The sequence below is a fragment of the Centrocercus urophasianus genome, unplaced genomic scaffold, assembly GCF_019232065.1.
Source record: "Centrocercus urophasianus isolate 14NV4802_14NV808 unplaced genomic scaffold, USGS_Curo_1.0 seq_9, whole genome shotgun sequence".
In the NCBI taxonomy this organism is placed as follows: domain Eukaryota; kingdom Metazoa; phylum Chordata; class Aves; order Galliformes; family Phasianidae; genus Centrocercus; species Centrocercus urophasianus.
In genome coordinates, this window is record NW_024885532.1 from 9,542,047 (window position 1) to 9,557,971 (window position 15,925).

The window sequence follows — 15,925 nt, forward strand, 5'->3', positions numbered from 1 at the left end:
AAACTGTAGTTGTTACTCTTCTAAAGTACCACTATCTGTACCGTTGTATTGCTGAATGGCTTTTTGTTACCTCCATGAAATTGGCAGATGTCTTTGATCCAGATTGTAAGGCAAAGTCATTCAAAACAGATGGAAAGTTAATGCATATGACAAGAAGAAATACACATTTTGGTCAATACAGCAAGAGTTAAAGGAGTAATTTTTTTTTGGCAATTTTCTCACAAGAGGGAAATGGCATTGTAAGGACGCTAATATATCCAGAAGGCTAACAAGATGAGATTGCCACATCAGCAGCTGAAAACAATAAAATAATGCAATGCTTGCTGAAATGTAAAAGAAAAAAGATCTTTATAGAGGGCAAACTTTCATCAATACAGGAAAAAAAAAAAGATTATATATCCACAGGCTATCATTTTGTATTTCATCTGTGGCTGTCGAGGGACAGAAAGCACTCAGGGACTCTAATTTCATCTATCCCTTTCCTCCAAGAGTCAATGAATTTTCAAATCACCATTCCCTTTTCTTGAGCTTTTTAGTTCAGATCATAACTAGAGAATTCCATTGCTGCCTTAATCTCTCAAGCTTCAGTACGAAATGTGCATTGACTGAACACTTTTGAGCCCCCTGTTTCACTAGAAGCCAGAAGCCCAATCAATGCATCAAAACGAGGAACTATTTTGCCCTTCCTTTCTGTTGAAGCCCAGGAGAAGCCTAGATATTAAAAAAGGTGATACATCTTAAATAGGTTACATTTCTTGTGGGATGTCTATGTAATCAACACTATGTTAATCACCAAGGTTCGCTGCTTCGGATCTGTCCCGGCCATGTGGAAATGGAATGTTGTTTCTGCATTAGATGTTTAAAAGGGCAATTAATTTGAAGAAGTAGAACATCAGGTATTTGTATTCTGTAACTTATCCTTAGAAATCGTTGATGTAAAAAGTAGGAATACTGTATATGTTAGCAGCATGTTTTAGAAACATAATTGCTGAATTACATGATTAATTCTTTCTTGCAAAACTGCAATAGTTTTTAAATGTTCCAAACAATGTGGGTATAGTGTTAGGAACTAGAGAACATACTGTAGGGTTGTTCTGTTAGGATAAGAAACTCCCAACATAAGAAAAACAGATTTAACAAATATCAAAGAAGTTGGGGCCTCTACACAAGGCCAGACTGCCTCTCTCGATGGGAAGGCTGGGTTTAATAGGCAGGCATCAAGATACTCCCCTCTATTCTCCTTCCTAGCTTATCTCTGTGGAAGGGAGGACAAGCAGATATGCAGAAAAAAGGATCAACTTTGAAGTGAGTGTCAGAAGTTAATTAAAAAATTAAAGTGAGGATTTATGTTTGTCCAGTATTCATATATTTAGTGAAGCGTCAAGAAGATTGCGAACCCGAAGTACTCAGCCAACGAGGAACTAGGGGAAAAAGAGATAAGCATCCGGCAACAGGACATAAAAGATGTAACAATGTTTTCTGTGTGCTCTCCTGCTTGCAGGAGGCCTGTCGTTGCAATTGCTGATTGAATAAAATCTGCTTTATCAGAGATACCATCCTGATAAATTATTTGGATTTTTCCAACAGCCAGAACAGCAGCAACTGACCGCGAAGTGCGGGGAGGGGAAAGGAGGGGACGGGAGGAGAGGGGAGGGGGGGAGGTTCGTTCGGTTCCTTCGGTTCCTTCATCCAGGGAATCCCGAGATAACAGAGCAGCCCGGCAGCTCTCGCGAGAGAGGCTGACGTGAAGTGCGCGTTGCCAGGGCAACGGCTCTGCATCCACGCCCCCTGCTTAGAAAAAGCTTCAGGGACAGAGAGGAGCTGTCAGGGTGTGTGGAGCACGCGGGCTGTTTTAACGAGAAGAAATCGTAAGTCACCCCTTCACGGAACTACATAGGAAGGAGGCTTGTTATCACTGTGAAGAGAGTGATAAGTGTGGGGGTACCCGTTAACGGGCGAGGGCAGTGCCAGCACTACCGGCAGCAGGGCGGGGCTGATCAGTCACACCCCATTAAGGCTACCCAAATAGCGCTGGTGAGTCTGCTGTTTTGCCATGGCCGCACCCCTGCAGAAGGCTGCTGCCAGGGAAAATGTGGAGACCCAGACTGAGGTCCCATGCATGCATGCATGCATGAAAGGAAGGCTGCTGCTATGAAAAATGTGGACACTCAGATTGAAGACCCTAAGCAAGATACCAGTGTGCAGGTCTCTGGCTGTGGTGAGTGCCAGAGCCTCGCCTTTGCGGTGCTGTATGAGGGAGATAGCACTTGTGTGAGATTCGACCAGCTAAATGACTTACTCAGCCTTGTGGCTGACGTGAAGGAAGAGGTGGAGAGGCTGAGGAGCATAAAGGAATGTGAGAGGGAGATTGATTGGTGGAGCCATAACCTTTCGGCCCCAAGATCTTGGCAGCCAACTGAGGCTCCACATGGAGCACGTCACCTTCTGCCACCTTTCAAACAGGTGACAGAGGGAAATTGCCATGCAGATAGTGATCCTGTTGTAGTGAGCCCCCTGTCCTCTCCTCCCTCTGGCAACAATGGTGAAGAATGGGAAAAGGCCCCTGCTCAGCAATGCAGGTGCACCCTCCCAGAGATTCCCCCTTCCTTCCCAGCTGCCCCTGTGAAACAGGTACAGTGCTCTGCAGGGACAACTGGATGGTGGTGGTGATGATGGTTCTCCATCATCATCCGCCAGTTGGTGGTGTCACCAAAGTCTAATCAGACCTCACCAAGCATTAAAACCTCACTGGCAAAGGGAAAACTATGGGTCATTGTCAATGGTGATTCTCTGCTGAAGGGAGCAGAAGGACCAATATGTAAACCAGACCCTCTACGAAGGGAGGTCTGTTGCCTCCCAGAAGCCTGGGTTACAGACGTAAGGAAGAAACTTCTTTCCTTAGTTTGGCCCTCAGATTACTATCCCCTGTTGTTGTTTCAGGTAGGCAGTGATGATACAGAAATAACTTTTCTAAAGACTATGAAAAAGGAGCCAGGTAAAGGGTTCGGGAGCAAAATCCTGGACCTGCTGTTTGTTAACAGGAAAGGTCTTATGGGGGATGTAAAGGTTGGAGGCTGTCTGGGGCACAGTGTTCATGAGATGCAGATTTCTCAATCCTTCTTGAACCATGGAGGGGAGTGAGCGGAATTGCCACCTTGGACTTCCAGAAGGTAGACTTTAACCTCTTTAGGACCATGGTTGAGAGGGTCCCTTGGGAGGTAGTTTTGGAATGTGTGGGAGTCCAGGAGGGCTGGGAATACCTTAAGGAAGTAATTTTAAAGGTGCAGGAGCTGACCATCCCCAAGTCACAGACGATGAGCTGACGGGCCAGGAAGCCAGGCTGGCTGAACAGAGACCTTTGGCTAGAACTCAAGAACAAAAGGAAAGTTTATGGTTTCTGGAAGAGTGGGCAAACTACTTATGATGATCACTTGTATGTAGTAAAGTTGTACAGGGAGAAAATAAGAAAAGCCAAAGCCCAGCTAGAATTGAACTTGGCCACTAAGGTAAAGGAAACAATAAATATTTCTATAAACACATGGGTAAGGATTAGGGGGAAGGCCTGTAGGGCCATCTTGGTGGGGGTCTGCTATAGGCCGCCTAATCAGGACGAAGAGTTGGATGAGGCATTCTATGAGCAGCTTGCAGAAGTCACATGATCGCCAGCACTTGTTCTGATGGGAGACTTCAATTTCCCTGATATATGTTGGAAATATAATATAGCGCAGAGGAAGCAGTCCAGGAGGTTTCTAGACTGTGTGGAAGATTGCTTCCTTACGCAACTGGTAGGAGAGCCTACCAGGGGCGGTGCCCTGCTGGACCTGGTCTTCGCTAGCAGAGAAGGACTGGTGGGAGAAGTGAAGGTTGGGGACAGTCTTGAGCAGAGTGACCACAGAATTGTAGAATTCTCCATTCTTGGGGATATCAAAAGAGTGGCCAGCTGTATGGGAACTGCTGAGTCACGGCCTGAACCTCTGATTGATCACCTGAGGCGAGCCATGAGTCAGCCAGAGGAGCACAGGTGAAGGCAATTCACCTAGACCTATTTAAGAGCTGGCTACCAGAGGGGAAGGATCTCTTCTGGAGATCACCTCTCTTGGTGTTTTGTGGTGAGCTCAGCCAAAGGGTAAGCTCTTCCACCTATTCTCTTTTTGTGATAGTTGTCTGTTTTGCCTAACTCTCTTGATTATATTGTGATTATAACATCTTGATATCTATTGATTATACACCAGCAAAACTACCTTCTTGAACTTCCAGAGGGCAGACTTTGATCTGTTCAGGGCGCTTGTAGCACAGGTCCCTTGGGAGTCGCTTCTCAAGGGTAAAGGGGCACAGGAAGCCTGGACGCTCCTCAAGACCGAGATCTTAAAGGCACAAGAACAGGCTGTCCCTGAGTGCCGTAAGGCGAGCCGCAGGGGAAGACGACTGGTGTGGATGAGCCAGGAACTACTGTTGAGACTCAAGGAGAAAAAGAGAGTCTACATCCTCTGGAAGAAGGGACAGGCTGCTTGGGGAGATTACAAAGAAGTAGCTAAGGTATGCAGGGAGGAAGTTAGGAAGGCAAAAGCCCAACTTGAGCTCAGGTTGGCCTCTGCAGTAAAAGATGAAAAAAATCCTTTTATAAATATATCAACAGCAAAGGAAGAACCAAAGATAATTCTCATCCTCTACTTGATGCAGCAGGGAATGTGGTCACTGAAGACAAGGAGCGGGCTGAGGTCCTCAATGTCTTCTTTACATCTGCCTTTAACAGCCAGATCAGTTATCCTCTAGGCTTTTTATGCCCTGATCTGGAAGTCTGGGACGCTGCACAGAATGTGCCTCCAGCAATTCCTGTGGAGACAGTCAGAGATCTCCTCCTCCGTCTGGACTGTCACAAGTCCATGGGACCGGATGGGCTGCACCCTTGGGTGCTGAGAGAGCTAGCAGGCGTGATTGCTGAGCCCCTCTTGGCCATCTATCAACACTCCTGGTTAGCTGGTGAGGTCTCAGAGGATTGGAGGCTTGCTGATGTGACTCCCATCTTACAAGAAGGGCCGTAAGGAGGATCCAGGGAACTACAGGCCTGTTAGCCTGACCTCAGTACCAGGGAAGGTTATGGAGCAAATCATCTTGGATGAGATTGCACAGCATGTACTCAGTGTCCAGGGGGTCAGGCCCAGCCAGTACAGGTTTGTGAAAGGCAGGTCGTGCTTGAACAACCTCATCTCTTTCTACGACTGGGTGACTAGTCTGGTAGATGAGGGAAGGGCTGTTGATGTAGTCTTCCTAGACTTCAGCAAAGCCTTTGACATGGTCCCTCACAGGCTTCTTCTGGGGAAACTGGCTGCCCGTAGCCTGCACAGGGCCAATGGCATCCTGGCCTGCATTAGAAATAGTATGGCCGGCAGGAGCAGGGAGGTGATCATCCCCCTCTACTCAGCACTGGTGAGGCCGCACCTCAAGTACTGTGTTCAGTTTTGGGCTCCTCGCTACAGGAAAGATGTTGAGGTCCTGGAGCGTGTCCAGAGAAGGGTAACAAAATTGGTGAGGGGTCTGGAACACAAATCTTATGAGGAGCGGCTGAGGGAGCTGGGATTGTTCAGTCTGGAGAAGAGGAGGCTTAGCGGAGACCTCATTGCACTCTACAGCCTCCTGAAGGGAGGTTGTGGTGAAGAGGGATTTGGCCTTTTCTCCCAGGCAACGAGCAGGACATGGGGTAATGGCCGCAAGTTGTATCAGAGGAGGTTTAGATTAGACATAAGGAAGAACTTTTTCTCTCAGAGAGTGGTCAGGCACTGGAATGGCTGCCCAGAGAGGTGGTGGAGTCGCCGTCCCTCTCAGTGTTCAAGAGGCGTCTGGATGATGTGCTGCGTGATATGGTTTAGTGCTTGTGGTGGCAATGGTGGTGAGGAGACAGTTGGACTAGATGATCTTATAGGTTGTTTCCAACCTTGTGAGTCTATGATTCTGTGATCAGCAGCAAGAGGAGGGCTAGGGAGAATCTCCATCCATTGTTGGACACTGAGGGCAACTTGGTGACTAAGGATCAGGGTAAGGCTGAGGTACTTAATGCCTTCTTTGCCTCAGTCTTTAATAGTAAGACTCGTTACTCCCTGGGAACAGAGCCCCTGCGCTGGTTGATAGGGATGAGGAACAGAACAGGTCCTGTGTGATCCACAGTGAGATGGTTGTGGACCTGCTGCAAAAACTGGATACTTACAAGTTCATGGGACTAGATGGATTGCACCCTGGAGTGCTGAGGGTTTTAGCAGATGTGGGTGCCAAGACACTCTCCATCATTCTTCGGCATTCCTGGCTAACCAGGGATGTCCCAGCAGATTGGAGATTGGCAAATGTGACACCCATCTTCAAAAACAGACAGAAAGATTATCCTGGTAGCTACAGACCTATCACTCTCCTCGGGGCCCGGGAAGGTTATGGAATGGATAATCTCAGGTGCCATCATGGACCAGTTACAGGTCAACCAGGGGATCAGGCCCAGTCAGCATGGGTTTATGAATGGTAGATCCTGTTTGACAAACCTGATTTCATTCTATGACAAGGTGACCCACTGAGTGAATGAATGTAAGGCTGTTGATGTGGTCTACCTGGACTTCAGTAAAGTCTTTGACACTGTCCCCCACAACATTCTCGTGGATAAGCTGGCTGCCCATGGTCTGGATGGGTGTATGCTCCATTGGGTGAAACACTGGCTGGATGGTTGGGCCCAAAGAGTTTTGGTCAATGTAGTTAAATCCATCTGGTGGCCGGTCACAAAAGGTGTCCCCCAGGGTTCAGTACTGGGGCTGTTTCTATTTAACATCTTTATTAACAATCTTGATAAGGGGATTGAGTGCGTCCTCAGTAAGTTTGCAGACGACACCAAGTTGGGAGGGAGCGTTGATCTGCCTGAGGGGAGAAGGGCACTACAGAGAGACCTGAATAGACTGAATTGATGGGCCAAGGTTAACTGTGTGAGTTTCAATAGGGCCAAGTGTCAAGTTCTGCATTTTGGTCACAACAACCCCAGTCAACCCTACAGGCTTGGAGAGGAGTGGGTGGAAAGCTACTTGATGGAAAGGGACCTTGGTGTACTGATGGACAGTCGGCTGAATATGAGCCAGCAGTGTGCCCAGGTGGCCAAAAAAGCCAATGGCATCCTGGCTTGTATCAGGAATGGTGTGGTGAACAGGACTAGGGAAGTCATCCTGCCCCTTACATGGCACTGATGAGGCCTCACCTTAAGTACTGTGTTCAGTTTTGGGCACCTCAATACAGAAAGGACATTGAGGTGGTGGAGCAAGTCTAAAGAAGGGCAACAAGGCTTGTGAAGGGCATAGAAAATATGCCCTACAAGGAGAGACTAAAGGAACAGGGGCTGTTCAGTCTGGGGAGAAGGAGGCTAAGGGAAGACCTTATTGCTCTCCTCCAGTATCTGAAAGGTGCTTACAGTGAGAGCGGAGTTGGTCTCACTGATGACAGGTGACAGAACAAGGGGAAATGACCTTAAGTTGTGCCATGGGAGGTTTAGGATATCAGGAAAAATTTCTTCACAGATGTAGAGCAAACGAAGGTAATGTCAGAACCTTTATTTGAGTAATAAGTGCTATATGAAAAATGCAAGAGGAATTAACTCACCCCTCCCAGTAACAGTTTGGAGAAAGGGACGAGCTGAGGAATGTGACCCTCACAAGGGGACCAACACAGATTCAGATGTCATGGGAAGTATCGTGGAGACAGTAGGGGTGACTCTAAAACCCCCCTCCTGCCCACTCCAGGCACTTGCATACTCATATAGCTCACCCATTGGTTCAGGCTGTGACCTTGGAATTGCACGACAACAGAAACGGTGGTTAAGCACTGGAATAGGCTCCCCATGGAGGTGGTTGAGTCACCATCCTTGGATGTTTTTAAAAAACATTCGGATGTGGTGCTCAGTGACATGATTTAGCAGAGGGTTGTTAGAATTAGGGTAGTATGGCTAGGTCATGGTTGGACTCTGTGATCTTTAAGGTCTTTTCCAACCTGATCAATTCTATGGTTCTATGTCCCTAATTAAAGTCCCTCTTTGCTTAAATGAATTAGACGAGCAGTATGCGCAGGTAACCAAGAAGACCAGTGCCATCCTGGCTTGTATCAGAATTAATGTTGCCAGCAAGAGAAGGGAGACGATCATCCCACTGTACTCAGCACTGATGAGGCCACACCTCAAGGACTGTGTTCAGTTTGGAGCCCCTCACTACAAGAAAGGCAATGAGGCCCTGAAGAGTATACAGAGAATCTGGTGAAGGGTTTGGAGCCCAGGTCTTATGAGGTGTGACTGAGGGAGCTGGGATTGTTCAGTATGAAGAAGAGGAGGTACAGGGGAGACTTTATTGCTCTCTACAACTACCTGAAGGGAGACAGTGGCAAGATGAGGGTCAGCCTCTTATCCCAGATAACCAGCAATGGGACTAGGAGGTATTGGCTCCAGTTACATCTGTGGAGGTTCAGGTTGGACACTAGGAATAATTTTTTAGAAAGAGCGGTCAGGTGCTGGAATAGGCTGTCCAGGGAGGTGGTTGAGTCACTCTCCCTGGATGTGTTCAAGAAATGTTTAGATGTTATACCAAGGGACATGGTTTAGTGGAGATGAGTGGATGGTTGAACTAGATGATCTTTGAGGTCTTTTCCAACCTTGATGATCCTATGATTCCATGAAAGAAGACTTAAAATACACATGGCACAATGTAAAGATCCAGAAAATAAGTAACACCCATCTCAGGGATTTCCCACTCCAGCCTGTTGGACAACACAAGATCACACAAGACATGAGAGACATGTTGTGTTAAGATCTAATTCAAGGCACACCAAAGTAAATGAGCATTGATTGAACTCCGTGGGGTTTAGGTGAGGCCTTCAGAGCCCTGCCTCTGCTTTCCTGTGGAATTTTCACAGAGGTGAGCCAGCACTTTTCAATTCATGAATGCAGTGAGGTCTGACGTGCCAATGTGAGTTACAGCTGACATCACTTGTCAGAGATAGTGTTTCTCCTCATGCATTTAGTGCTTGCATGTTCTATTTTCCTCTGCACTGTACTTACTCTCCGACACAAGCAGCGCCTAATCCTCATCTGTGCCTACGTGCTGTGTGAGCCCTCTGCATGTTTTTCTGACCTTTCTCAAAGGCAGGAAGCAGCTGCATTACCGCATCCATGCTGACAATGTCAGTTTGGGTTTCACATCTGTGTGCTATCATCTCACCGATTACTTTTCAGTACTCCTCAAAAACAAAAAAGTACAGCAAAAACAAAACAAATGAATCAAACCAACCATGCCTTATTCAACATCCAATTATCAGTTTGGACCTCAACTGGTTTACTGTGCTTGTACAAAATCTTTTGCTTGTGGAGTGCAGACTTGAGGGATAATCGGTGGATAGAAAATTAAACTCTTCACTTGTTTTCTCCTGTTTGTTTTTTTGTTTTTTGATTTAGAATCACAGCACTATTTAAGTACCTATTCTGATCCACCACTGAACTGAGATCTACAAAACAATCTGTAAATCTTTTTTTTTTTTCTAAGTGGAACTTAGTAGCATATATAATCACTGCATGTTTTATGGTCATGTTTCTTATTAGGCTGAAATGCTATTCTTCCACAGATCAAATTTATATTGGCGTATTTCAGCAAAAATCACTCACATTGTTAGTTCACCTCAGTGCAGGCAGTTTTTACTCTGTTTTTTAGCAACCTTTTCAGGCACAGTGGTTTTTCAGTCTTGAAAAATGTTCTTTCAATATATTTGTGTGCAGAGTGTGTAGAAGCCTCTAGATTTTTCAGAAAGTAAACTGTAGCAACCAGAAGTTTACCAGTTCTGTCACTCAAGGTAATGAGCACTTAGCAATAGCAGAGATTCACGTAGGTTTGACAACAGGAAAGAAAATAAGGAACTCAAGAAAAATGGATTATACTGAGTGCTGTGCAATACTAAGTTGAAATACTTGAGCTAGCAAAGGTACTGGAAAATTGAATCCTGATTCCATTAGTGTGCTATTTTTCCTCAGCTAATTTTTCCTGATAACAAGTATGAATGAAGTAAGTTTGTCCAAATATCTTTGTGCTTTCACAGTTACAACTGATGCAAGAATGAAATATAAATACAGCCACAAACTGTGCAGTTGGGATCAACTTTCTATCAAATTCAGACTCTGGCAAGAGTTTTCTGCTTGCATACTGTGTTCTTCCTATTCTCTTTAAGCTTAACTTTATCTTGCCCATTGTAAGGGAGTGTCTCCATTGCATTTCTTTCCCTACTCTGCCACTGAAGCCTCATCACAATCCCATGCAGACAGTCCCATTCCTCCAGTTTCAATTCATTTGTAATAAAAGGGAAAGGCTCCTAGTCTGAACAGCTCTTTTCACACCATTTAAATGGCAGAGATCACCTCCTGAACACACAATCGTATTTTAACTTCTAAGTGTTGCAAACTTCCCTTTTAGCAAGACTGAATCTAGAGTGGCCAGACTTTTTAACAAACAGTAAAAACATTGTGCAAACTAGTCTTTTATTCAAGGCTTTCCTGATGTTCACAGCCTTTGGTTCTCCTCCACTTTCACCTTCAAACTTTTTCCCAGGAATTCACAGTATTCCCCTCCTTTCTTCCAGCCATACTTTCCTCACAATTGTTTCTCTGCAGTCTCTACTGCTTTCTCTCATTATCCAGAACAGATTTTAACCCATTGGAGTGTGAATAAATTAGTTTCTTCCTCCAGATTTCTTGGACCCAGCAAGAAAGTTGTTACCAACTACACCATAGAGAAAAGGTCCATAAGGTCTGGACTTTGCACAGTTATTGCTACTGCTATTTTAAGCATAGTTTTATGCAGCTCATGCAGCCACATGCTGGACTTGTCACAGCTGTGGAGATGTTGTGGAAAGCTGTGTAAGAGGATATCTATAGGATAAAGTGAACTGTGGCTTTTCAAAGGCCAAATCTGAGCAGATTTTTCCAGAGAGAGAAAAAGGTACATGCCTGCCAAAACACAAGTCGTTTCATACATAAAGGAACTTCTGAAAAAAGTTAGATCTTTTTTTAAGTGAACAAAAGAAATGTGTTTTTCCCTTTCATTACTGTTACCAAACTACTTACAAGTTGATTTAAAAACTAAACAAATATGTCTATTGGACAGAAACAGACATTTGGCATGGAAAATTTCAAAACAGTTAAATCATAGGAGGATAATAATCTGTTGAAAAAGCTGAGTCTTCTATAGGCAACGTAAGGCATATTGATTGCTAACAACCCCACATCCACTACTTTTCTGATTACTTTTTAATATTACCTGACACTAAATGCAGACAACAGCCTGAAATAGCAAGAGGGTGTGAGAGGCACACTTAATATAACTGTGAGACTTTCAGAAATGACAGAGGGGAACTAACTGACACAGCAGATAAGCTTCTCTCTCTAAGAAAATTGATGACACATATAAATCACGTACTGAATCAAATCTGGAATCTGGAGATGCTCAAGTGATTGTCAAAACAAAATGAGAAATAGAGGAAGAAATAGTGTTCCTAAGCCTGCTCACTGATTTAAGCATTTATTGGTGCCAATAGGAATAATAACAATGAAAACCATCTGCTGATCTCTGCAATGAGTTATTTATCTATGCTTGAAAGACTTGTACAGAAGTGGAAGCTCTGTGTGAGGCTGTAGACAAAGCAAGGTGTGTGTGGCAGATGCTCAGAGGGCTCCAGTCACAGGAATCCAATTGCCACATTGTTCAGATCTCTCCAAGGACTGGAGGTCAACTTCTTGTGAAGATGCTGTCATCAGAGCTAACAAGACATTTCCAAATCTTGGGGTTTAATTAATCAGTCATTTGTCAAAAGTAAAAGAGAAATTCTGAAATGAATGAGGGACCTTGCAATAATAGTTGAATATCTAGTGGTTTGAGTACAAATTGATGAATAAATAGAAAACTGATAGAAGATACACTGAAGTTTTTTCCTCCAGTTTAAAGTTCCATAAATCCCTGACTTCATGCACTGCCTCAGCCCAGACTTGGCTACTGCATGCTCACAGCAGTTGTGATTCCTAAATATTTTTCATGAAGTTATAGCATATCAGAAGATACTTTGGAAGTCTGCTCACATTCAAGGAGACCTGACTGTACAGGCAGACCTAACAGAGGATGCTGCACAAATCAAAGGGAAAAGAAAACTGAATAATTAATTAGGGTAGCAATATTTCTTCTCCTAAAACAGAGGTAGTCTTCCCTCCTACTTGCACTTCCTTCTGCTTGAAGAAGACTGAAGCCATTGTCTATAGTGTCCATAAGGATGCTGGAAAGATGAGCATAGCTCCAGAAAAAAAAAAAAAAAAAAAAAAAAAGGAGTAGAGATTAATAAATTTTCTTAGTCATGAGGCTTTTCTGTATTGCCTTGGACTTTGAGTCTTAACAGTAAATGCTTATTGTATTTTGGTTAAATTGCTATGGCTTCGATTAGTCTTACACTACATCATTATCTCCATATATGTTATGCATATGCATACATAAAGTGTTCTCTCTTGCTCTGAAAAAGCTTTCAATTGTAACAATAGCTGGAATAAAACATGCATTTCCATGTCCTTTGAAGGAAATATAATCGTGATAGATAAAGAACTTTTAGTGGCACAAATGGCATTTTATGCAATTGCAATTAAAAAAAAATAGTTGGCTTCATACTGGGAAAGATTGATGCTTCTATACTGTAACTACCAAATCCCAAAAGATTTCTATTCATTGGTAGTATTCTTTTAGTTGTCTTTCTTGTAGTGAGAGGCCCAAAACAGAACACAGTACTCAAGGTGCAGCCTCACCAGTGCTGAGTAGAAGGGGATGATCACCTCCCTGCTCCTGCTGGCCACACTATTTCTAATGCAGGCCAGGATGCCATTGCCCTCTTGGCCACCTGGGCACACTGTCAGCTCATGTTCAGCTGAGCTTCAAAGAACACCCCAGGTCACTTTCCTCTTCACAGTCATCCAGCCACTCAGCCCCCAGCCTACAGCGCTGCATGGGGTTGTTGTGGCCAAAGTGCAGGACACAGCACTTGGCCTTGTTGAACCTCATCCCATTCATCTCAGCGCAGCGATCCAGCTTATCTCAATCCATCTGAAGGGCCTCCCTACCCTCAGGCGGGGCACCTCCCAACTTGGTGTCATCTGCAAACTTACTGAGAGTACACTCAATCCCCTCATCTAGGTCATCAGTAAGGATATTAAACAAGATGGGCCCCAGTACCAACCCCTGGGGGACACCACTTGTGGCGGGTGGATGGATGTTGCCGTGTGGCAATCAACATCACTGTGTGGACAATTTTAGCTGTTTGCCTTCGGAAAATAGTGCTTAGGACTGTTTACTGGTAGACTGGAAGATCTAGCCTGTGACCAAATAACTCCTGTTTCCTATGGGAGGGTGGGGGATGATGCCATTGTATCCTGTGAAGGCAAGATACAAGTTGGTGCCTCCCTACTCCCTCTTTATCTGCTGGCAAGGCCAGGAAGATAGGAACAAAGGAGTTTCCTGCTGAGATCCCAGAGCCAGAAGCTGCCACTCCAAGGAGAGCTGACTCAACCAATTTGGATTTAAGCTGCCACTCCAAAGGCACCTGACTCGACCACTTTGAAACCATTGAAAAGGGGTCATCATTGCCATGGTCGTTGCTGTCATTGTCGTCAACAGAACAACAACACCCAATGACCCACCACTACTGAAGATCGAAGTCTGAACTATGAGTCACACTGGATCCATGGTGGTGACTATCCCTCTCTTGCTTCCTATAAAGACTCCTTGCTTCTTCTTTCCTATCTTTTCTATTGCCCTCTTTCCCTTCCCCATTACCCTAATTCATAATAGTGTCCGTCCTCCCCTTCCGCATCTCCCTGATTAAGATCTGTAATAAACTGGTCGGACCAACATTTGAACCATCGTTTCTTAATCTCACACTGGGTATACAGATATTAAAAGAACCTCATCTCCCTCCTATAAATTGGAGTGAGACAACTCAGAAGGATGGAAGGGTGGTTGTCATAGGTGACTCCCTGCTGAGAGGAATGGAAGGCCCTAAATGTCGGCCTGACCCTAACCATAGGGAGGTCTGCTGCCTTCCTAGGGTACAGGTCAGGGACATTTCTAGGAAACTTCCTGGATGGATTCGCCCTTCTGATTATTAGCCCTTATTGATAATTCAGGCTGGCAGTGACAAAGTGGCTGAGTAAGGCCTCAGGACTATAAAGAAAGACTTCAGGGGACTGGGGTGGGTAGTTGATGGACCGGGCGTGCAGATGGTCTTTAATTCTATACCTTCAGTGGCAGGACAGGATACTGAGAGGATCAAAAAAAGTCACTTCATAAATAAATGGCTTAGAAGTTGGTACAAACACAGGAATTTTGGGTTTTCTTGACCACTGTGCAATTTACTCTTCAAGTATGCCTCCTGAGAACAAAAGAACTCTCTGTCCCTCTGTTGGTTTCTAAATAAGAAAGCAGGCAGAGGAGGTAGGAAACAGGCATGGCTCAGCAAGGACCTGCTGGGCACACTGAGGGCAAAGAAGGGTGTGTACAAGCTCTGGAAACAAGAGCACGTCACCTGGGAAGAATATAGGGATGCCATCCAGACTTACAGATGTGGGATCAGGAAAGCCAAGGCGCAGGCAGAACTGAACTTGGCGAGGGACGTAAAAAACAATAGGAAGACTTTCTACAGGTACACTGGCCGGAAGAGATAGACCAAAACAAAGTGTACCTCCTTTGGTAAATGTAAAAGGAGAACTGGCTTCAACGACAAAGAGAAGGCTGAGGTACAGAATGAGGTTCTTTGCCTCAGTCTTTACTAGCAGCCAAGATTCTAGTACTTCTCACGTCCCTGAGCCCTGCATCCCTAAACATCTAGGTGGGGACCGGAGCAGTAAATCCCCCCCATTGAAAGAGTAGAACAAGTCTGAGACAGTCTCATGAAACTGAATCTGTCTATGGAGTCAAGTCTATGGGGCCAGATGGAGTGCATCCCAGAGTTCTGAAGGAGCTGGCTGAGGTGATTGCCAAGCTGCTCTTCATCATATTTGAAAAGCCGTGGCTGTCAAATGAGGTCCCAGATGATTGGAGGAAGGCTCACGTCACTCCCATTTACAAGAAGGGAGCAAGGAGGATCCAGGGAACTACAGGCCGGTGAATCTCACCTCTGTACCTGGGAAGACCATGGAACAGATCCTCCTGGATGACATTCTTGATCACATGAGGAATGAGCGTGTGATCCGAGACAACCAGCATGGCTTCACCAGGGGAAAGTCACACTTGACCAATCTGGTGGCCTTCTATGATGGAGTGACAGCATTGGTGGACAAGGGGAAGGTGACTGATACCTGGACTTGAACAAGGCCTTTGACATGGTCCTCCACCAAATCCTTATCTCCAAATTGGAGGGATGTGGATTTGATAGGTGGACCACTTGATGGATAAGAAACTGGTTGATCGGTCATCAATGGCTCTATGTCCAGGTGGAGGCCGGTAACGAGCAGCATGCCCCAGGGGTCTGTATGAAGAGCCACAAAGATGATCAGCGGACTGGAGCACCTCCCCTATGAAGTCAGGCTGAGGGAGCTGGGCTTGTTCAGCCTGGAGAAAAGAAGCCTGCAGGGTGACCTTATTGCAGCCTTCCAGTACCTAAAGGGAGCCTATAAACAGGAGGGGAGTCAATTCTTTGAATGGATAGATAACAGCACGACAAGGGGAAATTGGTTTTAAGTTGAAGGAGAGAAGATTTAGGTTGGATGTTCTTTACGGAGAGAGTGGTGAGGTGCTGGAACAGGCTGCCCGGAGAGGTTGTGGATGCCCCGTACCCTGGAGGTGTTCAAAGCCAGATTGGATGGGGCCCTGGGCAATCTGGTCTAGTATTAAATGGGGAGGTTGGTGGC